Source organism: Papio anubis, chromosome 2, assembly GCF_008728515.1.
Source record: "Papio anubis isolate 15944 chromosome 2, Panubis1.0, whole genome shotgun sequence".
NCBI lineage: Eukaryota > Metazoa > Chordata > Mammalia > Primates > Cercopithecidae > Papio > Papio anubis.
The window spans coordinates 40,734,554-40,748,309 of NC_044977.1; the positions used below are offsets into that span (position 1 = coordinate 40,734,554).

Sequence of the window (13,756 nt, forward strand, 5' to 3'; positions counted from 1 at the left end):
AGCCTTGCTCTGTTGCCCAGGCTGGAGTGCAACGGCAAAACCATAGCTCACTGCAGTGTCAAACTCTTGGGTTGAAGAGATCCTCCCACCTCATCCTTCCCAAGTAGCTGGAACTACAGGGGCGCAACACCATTCCTGGCTAATTTATTTTTATTTTTTGTAGAGATGGAGTCTCACTATGTTGCCAGGCTGGTCTCAACTCCTAGGCTCAATTGATTCTCCCACCTTGGCCTCCCGTAGTGCCGGGATTACAGGCTTGCGTCAGCACTCCTGGCCTTGATTAGCCTTTGTAAGCCTCAATTTCTTCATTTGTAATGATATCACCTATCTCATGGGGCTATAGAAATAAATGAAAATTAAATGATATAATCCATGTAAAGTGTTTTTCATTGTGTCTAGTACATAGTAAGCAAATGGTAGGGATATCAGCCCTGGGTGCAATGATTGTATACATACAGACTTCTTTGTTTATTTCTAATGTAGCAACAGGACAGCTGTCATTTTCAAGTTCTTTGCAACTGCCAACAAATAAGCTAAGAAAGAAAGACGTGGACTGTATTGCTTTATTGGTAGGGTCAAAAATACTATTTCTGTAAGTAGATTGTGTATTTAGATTTTATTTTATTTATAATGGATGCTCAAAATGTTCCCTCTCCCCTGTTCACTACTGGAAATTGAAGAAGGTGCCATCTGAGGAAAAAAAGTGACCCACAGATACCTAAAAGCTATTTATATTTATAGAAATAGCAACAGTACCTGATATCTCAGTGGACTGTTTGAAATGCAAGTGTGTAGCTCATGAGAGAATCAGACTAAAGCAACAGCAAATCATCTTTAGTAGTTTAACACCATAATTAGATAACTCATCTTTTTCAACCATCGAACATAACATTAAGCATAACCCCATCCTTGTTTCTTTTAAGAATACACTATTGGTGAGAAATATAGAAATACCTATCAGGTGTCTATAAGTTTAACATGGTTTCCGGTACATGTATTTGTATTAGAAGTACAGATGGAATTGGAAGGGGACCTTAAAATGATCTAGTTCACTCTTTTATTTTATAGATGAAGAAACTGAGAGATTAAGTAATATGTCCAGGTTAGATTGCCAGTGACAGAGCTGAGAACTAAACTACATCTCCTGACTTCTAACAAAATATTTTTACATGTCATTCTATTTCTGTAATTTTATTTCACAAGATTTTCATTTCCTTTAAAAGTGATTTTTATTTTACTCAAAAGCCAAATATTTTTCTATTACTGCTAATTTCCATTTTTATTATATATCAATGAGAAAGATCATTAAGTTCATATAAAGTTGTTTGATAGCTATATAGACACATAAAATAGATTCAGTACAAGATGTATTTATGTTTGTCAAATGTGATACAGTATTAACTTGCAATGTGTTTGGATGTTAAATACTCTGGGGAGAGATGTTAGTGTAGCTAGGAAGAAAATAAAAGTTTCAGACAAGCAGGAGAGTTTAAGTGGAAGTACTAGGGCAGGAAGAAAGATGGAGTGGAAGCCATGACCATAAAAGATACCGCGAAATGGAATACCAGATTTGAGTTCCTAAGAGTCTAGAAGTGTATGATGATGAGACTGTGTTCATTTGAGGCTGATATTAATTAGTGATGATTTGTTGAGTTGAAAGAGAGGACAGAATGATGAGGTCAAGGTGTATGATAAATCGAGGCAAGGATGTTGAAGACTCTGAGGCTGTTGATAGGGTCCAGAGTAGAGATAAAATATGTAAGCCAGATGGTAAAATCACATAAGAAGATGAAAATGAGTCCTAGGGGTGGAAAAAAAACAGTGGAATTGATTTGTAGAGCACCATCTGGCTACATGAGAGACTGTTCTTTCAGTCTTGTGTTCTTTATTGAATAATAAAGGTGATAGAATTGGATATCCTTCGGGGGTTATACCCATGGTTAGTTCATGTTATTAGTGTGCTGGTATTCCTATTACTCTGTCACTATATATTTTTATGTATATATACTTTTCAATAGCAAGAATTGGGCCTGTTAATATATATAATTTGATGTGTTTCTTTGAAGGTATGTTTTAACATCTATATATATAATATTATGAAAGGAGGTGATAGTATGAGAGATGATGAGTTAGTTTAGAGATGGTAAATGAATTTATTTTGAACTTGATTCTCTCGTATTTTGAAAGGATGCTTTTCTTTTAAGTACTATAAACTTATATTTACATAATATCTTCAATTTACAAAGCATATTAACATGCATTATCTCAAACATGAGTCTAAGACTTTTGGAGTAATATTAACAGTGTGAACTACAACATAAAAGTTACTCATATATATGAATTTTGATGAAAATAAGTAGTATTTTGAATGCCTGTAAGGCTCTTGAGCTTTAAACAATAGAATCTCTGATCTCAAGTAATTAATATGGTAGGGAAGAAACACAGGGAGTAAAGAATAATCTACTTTTAATCTATAATAGTCACTAGATTTAATAATATATTAGTATGCATAGCGTATTGGCAATTATATAACTGCATGAAATATTGTACAAATGTGGGTGCTCATTCTGTTCTAACATCCTAGCATTATATAATTCAATTTAATATGGTGACAGTAGTCACAAGAATGGTCAGTGGGAAAAGGGTGAGAATGAAAGCTACTGAACTTTTAAAAAAAAAATTTAAATGTGCCTTCATTACTATGGAAAGTTGAGACAGCAGCTCCGAATACAGAGATAATTATATATTGATTTAAACATTATTCTAGATAAAGAATTTATTTAAATATTTACTAAATACTTTGTTACAATTATTTACCTTTCATAAAATATGACATAATAGTTTTGAAGGAAAAACTGCTTTTATACATAAATCATATCAATGAACTGGAAAACATTAACTATTAATATTTATTTGTATCACTAGGCTCAGTGAAGGGGGCAAATGGAAGGCATGATCCCTGTTTATAATGGAGTTTAGAACTTATTTGGGGAGACCAAAGTGCCATAATCATTTTTCAATAATTTTGAATAAAAATGAAGAATCTGTTCAAAAAAGGAAAAATTAAATGTCTCCACAGTGAGCTGATTATTATTTTCAAGGAGAATTCAGTACACATATGCTCCCATAAGCATTTAAACACAAGCATTTAAAACACCTAAGCTGTGGTGTTGGCTTAGCATTTTAACAAATGTTTTATGTAGCAGTAAGGCTTTGACTTGGAATTTGAGAAGATAAATAGGTGAATATTTTATTTGTGAAAAATGCTAACATTTAGGACCTCATTTGTTTAATCACTGTGTATAAATAATTTTATGACTATTAGCTATTTGAAGATACTTTGAAAAGATATTTTATTAGCAGCTCCAATCAAAGCAAAATATTAAAATTGTTCTTGAGATATATAAACAAATAATTACTTCTTGAATACTAAATTCTGATGGGATTATTGTCACGGCTACAGTATAAATTGATGACATCAGTCTGTATTTCTAATAGAATTATAACAATTGTATTGTAATTTCTGTAGTGTTCAATGAACATTGAGATATATGAATATAATCCTGCTATTAATGAACATTATGAAAACAGGTTAATCTAAGTTCCAAGCTAGTGAAAAGTATTTTGTCTTTCTAACCAGTTTATATAATAGAAAATATATTATTCAATATTATTGAACAAAACCTTTGCTTTTAGAGTTTTTACAAATTTAACAGACTTCAAATTTACAACTAGAAATATAAATAAGAATTTCCTCCCTTTTTTTGTAATTGCTTATTGCTAGTATAGGTAATAGGTACTGATTTTTGTTTTTGTTTTAATCTTCTACCTAGATAATTTACCACATTCTTTTATTTCCAAAAAATTTTTAGTAATTTGTTTCTTATTTTCTTGTATTTATATGCTTTATCTCAATTTATTGTCTTACTGAATTAGCTTGAATTTATAAAACAAAGTCGAATAATAATGGGAATAGCAAATATATATGTTTTATTCCTGATTTTAATGGGAATGACTGTAGTTTTTTGTTGTTTAGTATATTTTTGTTGTGTTCGTTATGTCATTTTCTTCTAATCCTAATTCACATATTTACCTGGATTGACTGCTAAATTTCATCAAATGCCTTTCCAGAATCTATTGATATAATCATGGTTTTATTCTTTAATTTGTTGATTAATGAATAATGTCAATACAAATCCTTATTCAACTTCTTGTTGAAATCTAACAAATATATATTTTAAATTTTATTTATTTTCCCTTCCATGAAAGAGAAAAAGTGCGAATAATTTTCTGGCTTTGTAAATAAAACTAATTCATATTTATATTTTTCTGAAAATGCTATGTCAATTAAAATTATTATCAGGGGAAAAATTAAGTAAAACAAACAATTAGAATTAGATTTCTTAGAGACTAAAGATTACATTCACAAGAGGTAGCAGCAATCTGTAAAGTACAGCTGTCTTGTAAGACTCCTTTGTAGAAACAACATTTGCAAAGACATTTATGTGATGAAGAATATCGTTTGCTTTTCTGTATCTGTATCTTGCCAAGGTTTAGTTTGTAAGCAGTTAGAAGTTCTCAAAATTTGAAGGCTAGGGTCTGGAAAACTCAAAATTTAAATTAAGGAAAGGAAAATGGTAAAATAAGTTAGTAAATACTAGTAAATACTAGAAATTACAATACAATTGTTATAATTCTATTAGAAATACAGACTGATGTCATCAATTTATACTGTAGCTGTGACAATAATCCCATCAGAATTTAGTATTCAAGAAGTAATTATTTGTTTATATATCTCAAGAACAATTTTAATATTTTGCTTTGATTGGAGCTGCTAATAAAATACTAGAGTAAATAGTATTTACTCTAGTATTTACTATATATTTAATATCTATACTTACATTTGTGGTATATATATTTAATATCTATACTTACATTTGTGGAATAAAATGTGTTTGGCCATGATTTATCATTGTTTGGATACATCACTGGTTTTCATTTATCAGTGTCTTATTTAGTGTTTTGCACCTATATTTGTAAGTCTTCATTTGCTTTATAATGCTTAAAACAATCTGAAGTTACATAGACTATAAAATATGATGAGTTTCCTGCGAAATTACTGCTATATTCAAAATAGCATTTTCATCCTTTGTGGCCCTTTGTAGCAGCCCATCCATCTTTTCTGCCTTGGACCCATGAAACAACTGTTTTCTCTTTCTTTCTTTCTTTTTTTTTTTTTTTTAAACTGTGGATCGTTAGTATCTTATAGAGTTTATTTTTCTCTCTGTCTCGCTTTCTCTCTTTTCCTCTGTCTCTTCTCTCTCTGAATATGTGTATCTGATGTTTAGCATATTGAAAGATGAGGGCAATTGGGGAAAGAGTTTGGGATTGATTTAGTGATAAGTACATAAAAACTAAGGAAATGAAGAAAATTAAAAAAAAAATTAGCCCCAGGGAACAAAAACATTTGTGTGGCAAAGTAAAAGAGTAGCAGTTGGTAGAGACTGAACAGTTAGGATTTTTTTGGAGGATGGGAATATGGAAAGCATGCTTGTATGTGTAATAGGGGTAGGTGAGAAAGAGAATCCTTTTTTTTTCCTTTGGAAAAGTTAGCAAGTAGCAATGTAAAAATGTTATTTTGAGACCCGTTAGGTAAAAATACCAAAATAAAGAACAAAAGAGATTGAAAAGTGGTTGCATATGGGAAGTAGGAAATGGGAGAGGGAAGGAGACATATGACTTTTAATTATCCTAATATGTCCTATGGAATTATATGACTAGTTAAACTATGTGCATGATAAAATATGTTAAAAATAAAACTAGCATGAGAAAAGAAAAAAGTTAGATATAAAATTTCAAAAAATAAGTTAATGAACAAATATCCCATTTCTATTGTATATATTTCCAAATATAAAATGGGAGTGGATTAGTACTTTATTCTTTAAAAATTTTAATTTGCCTTTTGGATCTTTGAATGTGATAGTTTTCTTATTATTTCTTTTCTTTTTTTTTTTTTTTTAGTTTTCTTATTATTTCAAGAGATTTGTAAGTCTTACTGAGAAACTAGTACTAATACTTCCATTGCCAATGACCAGTGGCAGTTTACATGAGCAGGTAGTTTGCCACACTTGTGCATACAGAACAATCTTACTTTTTTAATTTCAATCACAATGTGATGGAGTTTCATATGAACTGGTTATTTCTATCACCATTATGCCACCCTATGGTGTCATATGCATTATAGACCTTTTACTTAGTCTTTTCTTTCATCCAAGAGAGCAGGAAATTATTCAGCAATACTTTCAGTGACCCAAGATGACATCAGATTTAGGTAAGATCTATGAACATACACACATAATCCTAAAAATCTCAAGGTTTAAATGATTTGGCTGTTATTGAAAACAAGTATCATTGAAATTGAGGGACCTTTCTCAACAATGAGAGTTGCTCCATAGTTCCAGTAATAATTGGCTTTTGCTTACCAAAGTGGCAAAATATGTTGTGTCCATCACTTTCCTTACTACAGATATTTTATCTCAAATTATATTGATTCATGACTTACTGCATAAATTTTGAGACAGTTTATATGCAATTTCTGAATTCAAGATCTGGAATGATATGCCCCAATCCACACTTTACCCAGAGCGTAACATTTGTAGACCAAACATCAGACAAGTAACCTAATATCAGAAAAGGCATAGCATATATTAGGTAATCATAAATATTTACTGGCAAATCTTCTACCTAGAATAATTTTTAAATAAAATAAATGTATTGCATAATTGGAATATTCTATTCCCTGTTACATATAGGTATTATTATTATTTTCTATACATGGTAGTTTCCAATGGTTACATTAATGTTATTAGGTGAAAGCTGGTACAATGCTTCTAGAAGTTCTGTGTTCAAATGTAGAAATGATAGCTTTGGCATATCAGTATTATTTGAGATATGATGTATATATGCAATGTCAATCAAAAAAATCAGATGAAAAATATGTCCAAATATGTTGAATTTATTTGGGAATTAGAAATGAAGTTTTTTTAACCTGAGATGCATAGCCATGCCAACCCATGTATGCATCTGAAGAGGCGAGAGTAAAGGGAAGCTGGTATTGGCAAAAGGAGAAGTTCACATAAGCTGCTTGGAAATAGAGGTCATTGGTTTTGAAGACTCAAAACCAGAGTTGGCATCAGTTCCTTGGTGGAAACGCTATTACTGGGCAAGTGTTCTTTCAAGAGGATCTTATATGAATTATAGCAGTACTGAAAAAAGAATTTCTTTTGGAGTTGTTTTAGAAAGTCCTTGAGATAGTCTTTATCTCAGACATGCAAGTGTGAACTGTTCATGCTTTTTACTTTTCCAGCTTTGGTTTGTTTGGATCTACTAAAAGTGATTTCATTCTGGTATCTGCAACTTTCACAGCATCAACCATTAATATGGTAGCATGCTAGAAGCCTTTAGAATCAAAAGCCATATTTATTTTTTTCATTTTTTAGGCTGATGATCAATACTGGGAAGCATTCCTCATAAGTTAACTTGGTGATCTAATATTCTTTTTAAGAATGAATGGTTGGGGTATGTATTAGGATGCAAGTTAGGCTACTGTAACAGGCCATAGTAACTGTGGCTTAAACAATACAGAAATTTATCTTTCTTGTATGAATCTGTCCAATCAAAAGCAACCTTGAACTGATTCAATGATTGTGTGGTGTCAATAATCCAACAAGATCTTTCTATCTTGTTCTGCCATCATCAATATATGGCTTCCATCTCATATTCTAAGGTGGCTGTTCTAACTCCTGCTATTGTATCTATTTTCCAATCAGTTAGAAGGTGAGAAAAATAGAATATTTGCCTTTATCATTAAGAATATATTATATATCATTTCTTCTGTTTTTCTTTGTTCACAATCTGGTCTAGCCTGCAATAGAGGCTGGTAAATATAGTATTCAACTGGATTGTTACCTGCTAAACTAAAACTTCTATTAGTATAGAAGAAGGGAAAAATGCAGACATTGGGAAACAATAGGCAGTCCCTGTCACAGGTGGTTTTGAGGCCATTTTGCAATATTATGATAGTATTAAGCCTGGACAATCAGGCCTAATATACATTCTGCTTTGCCAAAGTACTGCTGTTAGTTCTATCCTGGTCCCTTTGTGTTCCCAATTATACTAAGAAAACTAAAACTAAAACTACACTAAAATACTCAGATTTTTTTGGTAGCTGGGTTCTGGTTAGATTCTGCCAATAGGAGGCACTTACACCAGATTAAAAAGTAGAGGGGAAGCAAAAGTCATTTTGTTTCTGGTAGTGCCTCTTGCAATATCAGCACTGAGTACAGTTTACGTATTTCATCCTCAGAAGTGGTAGCAACTTCCTTACCTTAGGGTAATATGACCAACCCTTCCACATATTTGTAACCAATTCTTTCTATTACGTATTTATTTGCTTCAACTATCTACATAGATTTTTGTAGCTATTGATACGTTGGCCACTTCACTTCATTCCTGTAGTATTTTGAAGGGAGAGTGGAACAAAAGAAAACAAGCAAAGCAAAGTAGCATCAAGAAGAGCTAGATATTTAGGAAACTCATTTTTTACTAGCTTTGCTACTATTATCTTACTTCACTGAGCATTAATTATAATATTTCAAGAACACTTTTTGACTTTGTCTAAAACTGAGAATTTTTTAAGTTGTTTTTTAGTTGTCTTCAAACTGTGTTCTACGTTTTTGCGCCTTTTTATTCTACTGCATCTATATCATTCCAGTTGATGTCCTTGATTCTTTTGAAATCAACTAGGTACCCCAACTGACCTCAACTTTTTATTGCATACTTTGTCATAATATTATTTGCTGTTCTTGAGGAGAAAAATATTCTTTTATTTCAAATTGAAATATAACCCACCCACCATACAATTCACCTAAAGTGTACATTTCAGTGGTGTTTGGTATATTCACAGAGTTGTGCAACAACCTCCACGATCAATTTTAGAACATTTCCATCAGTTCAGAAGGGAACGTTGTGCGCATTAACGGTCAATTCCTATTACCCTGAACCCCCATCCCTAGGCAACCACTAATATAAATTCTCTTTCTATAGATTTTCCTATTCTATACACTTCATGTAAATGGAATCATGTAGTATGTGACTAGCTTCTTCAGTTAGCATAACATTTTCAAGGTTCGTCTATGTTGTAGCACATATCAGTACTTCATTTTTTAAAATTGATGAATAATATTCTATTGTGTGGATATACCACATTTTATTTATTTATTCATCAGTTGATGGACATTTGAGTTTTTCTTTTTGGCTGCTGTGAATAATGGTGCTATGAACATTACAAGAGCTTTGTTTATATTTATGTTTTCATTTCTCTTGGGTTTATGCCCAGGAGCAGAATTGCTGAATCATATGGTAACTCTGTATTTCATATATTGAGGAACTACCAATCTATTTTCCAAAGAGCCTGCATGGTTTTATATTTCTAACAGCAATGTATTAGGGCTCCAACTTCTTTACATCTTTACCAACATGTGTTATTATATCTGTTTTGTATTATAGTTATCCTAGTGGGTGCACAGTTGTATCTTGTTGATATGATTTACAGTTCCCTAATGGCTAATGATGTTGAGGATCTTTCTGTGTTTATTGGCCATTTATATATATTATTTATTTATTATATAATAAATGTCTGTTAAGATCCTTTGCCCATTTTAAATTTAGGTTATTTGTCTTTTTATTGAACTTTAAGGGTTCTTTATATATTCTGGATATAAGTTCTTTTTCAGATATTTGATTTGCAAATTATTTTCCCGTTCTGTGGATTATCCTTTCACATTTTTATTTCAATAGTTTTTGGGGAACAGGTGGTTACATAGCTAAGTACTTTAGTGCTAATTTCTGAGATTTTTGGCACCCATCACCTGAGCAGTGTACACTGTACCCAATGTGTAGTCTTTAGCTCTCATCCCACTCCCACCCTTCCTCCTGAACCCCCGAAATCCATTATATCACTATTATGCGTTTGTGTCCTCATAGGTTAGCTCTTACTTATATGTGAGAACATATGATATTTGGTTTTTCATTCCTGAGTTACTTCACTTAGAATAATGGTCTCCAACTCCACCCAGGCTTCTGTGAATGCTATTATTTCATTCCTTTTTATGACTGAGTAGTATTTTATGGTATATATATATATACCACATTCTTTTTATTCACTCATTGGTTAATGGGCATTTAGGCCGGTTCCATATTTTTCTGTGATTGGAAATTGTGCAGCTATAAGCATGCATGTGCATGTGTCTTTTTCATATAATTTTTTTCTTCTGAGTGGATATCCAGTGGTGGGATTGCTGGATCAAATGGTAGTTCTACTTTTATCTCTTTAAGGAATATCTATACTGTTTTCCATAGGAGTTGTACTAGTTTATATTCCCACCAGCAGTGTAAAAGTGTTCACTTTTCGCCACATCCATGCCAATATCTATTATTTTTTGATTTTTAAATTATGGCCAGTCTTGCAGGAGTAAGGTGGTATCTCATTGTGGTTTTAATTTGCATTTTCTTGATAATTAGTGATGTTGAGCATTTTTCATGTTTGTTGGCCATTTGTATATCTTCTCTTAAGAATTGTCCATTCATGTCCTTTGCCCACTTTTTCATGGGATTATTATTTTTTAATTGTTATTTTTTGCTGATTCGTTTGAGTTTCTTGTAGATTCTGGATATTAGTTCTTTGTCAGATACATAGTTTGTGAATATTTTCTCCCATTCTGTGGGTTGTCTGTTTACTCTGCTGATTATTTCTTTTGCTGTGCAGAAGCTTTTTAGTTTAATAAAGTCCCATTTATTTATTTTTGTTTTTGTTGCATTTCCTTTGGGTTCTTGGTCATGAACTCTTTGCCTAAGCCAATGTCTGGAAGAGTTTTTCCAATGTTATCTTCTAGGATTTTTATGGTTTCAGGTTTTAGATTTAAGACTTTGATCCATCTTGAGGTGATTTTTGTATAAAGTGAGAGAAGAGGATCCAGTTTCATTCTTCTACCCATGGCTTGCCAATTACCCAGCACCATTTGTTAAATAGGGTGTCCTTTCCCTACCTTATATTTTTGGTTGCTTTGTTGAAGGTCAAATACCTTGTCAAAGTATTCAGCTTTATTTCTGGGTTCTCTATTTTGTTCCATTTGTCTACATGCCTATTTTTATACCAGTACCATACTGTTTTGGTAACTATAGCCTTGTAGTATAGTTTGAAGTCAGATAATGTGATGCCTCCAGATTTGTTTTCTTTAACTTTCTTTGATGGCGTCCTTTATAGCACATAAGTTTTTCCTTTGGACAGAGTTCAATATGTCTGTTTTTTGTTTCATTGCTTATGTTTTTGGTGTTATATTTAAGAAACCATTGTCTACCTTTCCACAGTGTAGATGTACATCAAAACATCATGTTCTAACCATAAACATTTATAATTTTTATTTGTCAATTAAAAAATAATTTTAAAAACATTACCTAATCTCAAGTCACTAAGATTTAAACATATTTCTTTATTCTTAGAGTTTTATAGCTTTGGCGTTTATATTTAAATATATGATCCATTTTGAGTTAATTTTTGTGTATGTTATAAGTAAGGGATTTAACTTGATTCTTTTGCATGTGGATATAGAGTTGCTGAACACCATTTGCTGAAAGGATTAGTCTTTCCTCAATGAATTGTCTTGGCACTCTTCAAAAATCAAGGGACTGAAAATGTGAGGATTTATTTCTGGAATCTCATTTCTGTTCCATTAATCTATATGTCTATCCTTATGCCAATATCTTATTTTCTTGATTACTTTAGGTTTGTATAAGTTTTGAAATAGAAAAATGTGAGTTATCTAACTTTGTTCTCTTTCAAGATTGTGTTGTTATTATGAGTCTCTTATACATTTTAGGATTAGTTCGTCAATTTTTGCAAAACAGCCAGCTGGGATTTTGACAGAGGTTGCATTGATTTTAATATCAATTTGGAGAGTATTGCCATGTTAACGTTTAATCTATAAATATCTGGGATGACTTTTATTTAGGTCTTCTTTATTTTTTAAAATAATATTTTGTAGTTTTCAGAGTACAAGTTTTGCACTTCTTTTGTTCATTTTATTCCTATATATTTTATTCCTTTGAATTCTATTTATTATAAATGGGGTTCTTTATTTTATTTTTAGATAGTTTATTATTAGTATACAGAAATACAATTGACTTTTTATTTTTTAAAAATTTCGCTTTTAAGTCCTCATGAAAATGTTTATTATAGCCTAATGGTAAAGCACTGGATTTATAATCCTGATTTTGCCACATGATGAATCAAGACATTTATCTTCGTAAAAGCACTTTGAAGCAGTGACTTAAACTCATCGTTTCTTTAGTTCTGACAATTAATGTCATTTTTCTTCTTTTGGCATTGATGGATGCTTGATCATGCAACTATATAAAGTACCCTGTGCCCTTATCAATAAACAATATCCTTGGTCAATGAATAAAGGTGTGAACAATTTTTAAAATTCTTTCCATATAGTTTCTTTTTCACTCTGTCACCCAGGCTGGAGTACAGTGGTGTGATTATGGCTTACTGCAGCCTCAACCTCCCGGGCTCAAATGATCCTCCCACCTCAGCCTCCAGAGTATCTGGGACCATAGGCATGCACCACCATGCCCATCTATTTTTTTTTTTTTTTAACAGAGACAAGGTCTCACTATATTGCCCAGGGTGGTATCGAACTCCTGGGCTCAAGTGATCCACCTACCTTGACCTCCCAAAGTGCTAGGATTACAGTTGTAAGCCACTGCACCCAGCCCATTTTCCATATAGTTTCTAAGCAATTGTCAGGCATTTTTGTAACAAAAAATGGATCTAATGGACATGCTTGAAATAGATTCACTTAAAGAGCCATTGAACAAACATGATGTGAAATATAAACATGTAGTGGGGAAAACTCATTATAAATAAGCAGCAGTGGAAAATTATACAGTAATTTGTTGCCAGTAGCTCCAACAGCCTTGAAAGATCTCACAATTGACTTTTTTTTTTTTTTTTTTTTTTTTTTTGAGATGGGGTCTTGTTCTGTTGTTCAGGCCGGGGTGTAGTGGCATGATCATGGCTCACTGCAGCTTCAGCCTCCTGGGCTCAAGTGATCCTTCTGCCTTAGCCTCCTGAGTAGCTGGGACTGCAGGTGTGCACCATCATGCCTGGTGAATTTCTCTCTCGCTCGCTCTTTTTTATTTTTATTTTTGAAGATATGGGGTCTTGTAATATTGCCCAGGTTGGTTTTGAACTCCTGGACTCAAGCAATACTCCTGCTTTGACCTCCTAAAGTGCTGACATTACAGACATAGGCCACTGTGCCTAGCCCACAATTGACTTTTTTACATTAGTTTTATAAGCTTAACTTGCAGAGCTCCTTTATTAGTTCTAATAATTTTTTAGTGTATTTCTTAGGATTGCATTTATACAAAACTGTGTTCCCTGCAGGTAGATTTAGTTCTTGTTTTCCTATCTGTATGTGTCTTATTTCTTTTTTTTTCTAATTGCTCTGAATAGGATAGAACCTTCAGTACAATATTGAATAGAAGTGGATAGAGTGGAAACACTTGTTTAATTCCTAACCTTAGAAGGAAAACATTGATTCTTTCACTAATTTTTATGATGTAGGTTTTTTATACATGCCATTTATTAGATGTATAAGGCAGGAACAGAAAGAAAAGTTGAAAGAATTAT

General features: G+C 32.2%; 1 protein-coding gene across 1 annotated transcript in view; it reads left to right on the plus strand.

Moving 5' to 3' along the window:
- Nucleotides 1-13,756, plus strand: part of STXBP5L (syntaxin binding protein 5 like) — a 488,571-nt gene that overhangs the window by 30,023 nt on the left and 444,792 nt on the right. The gene's annotated exons all lie outside the window — the stretch shown is intronic.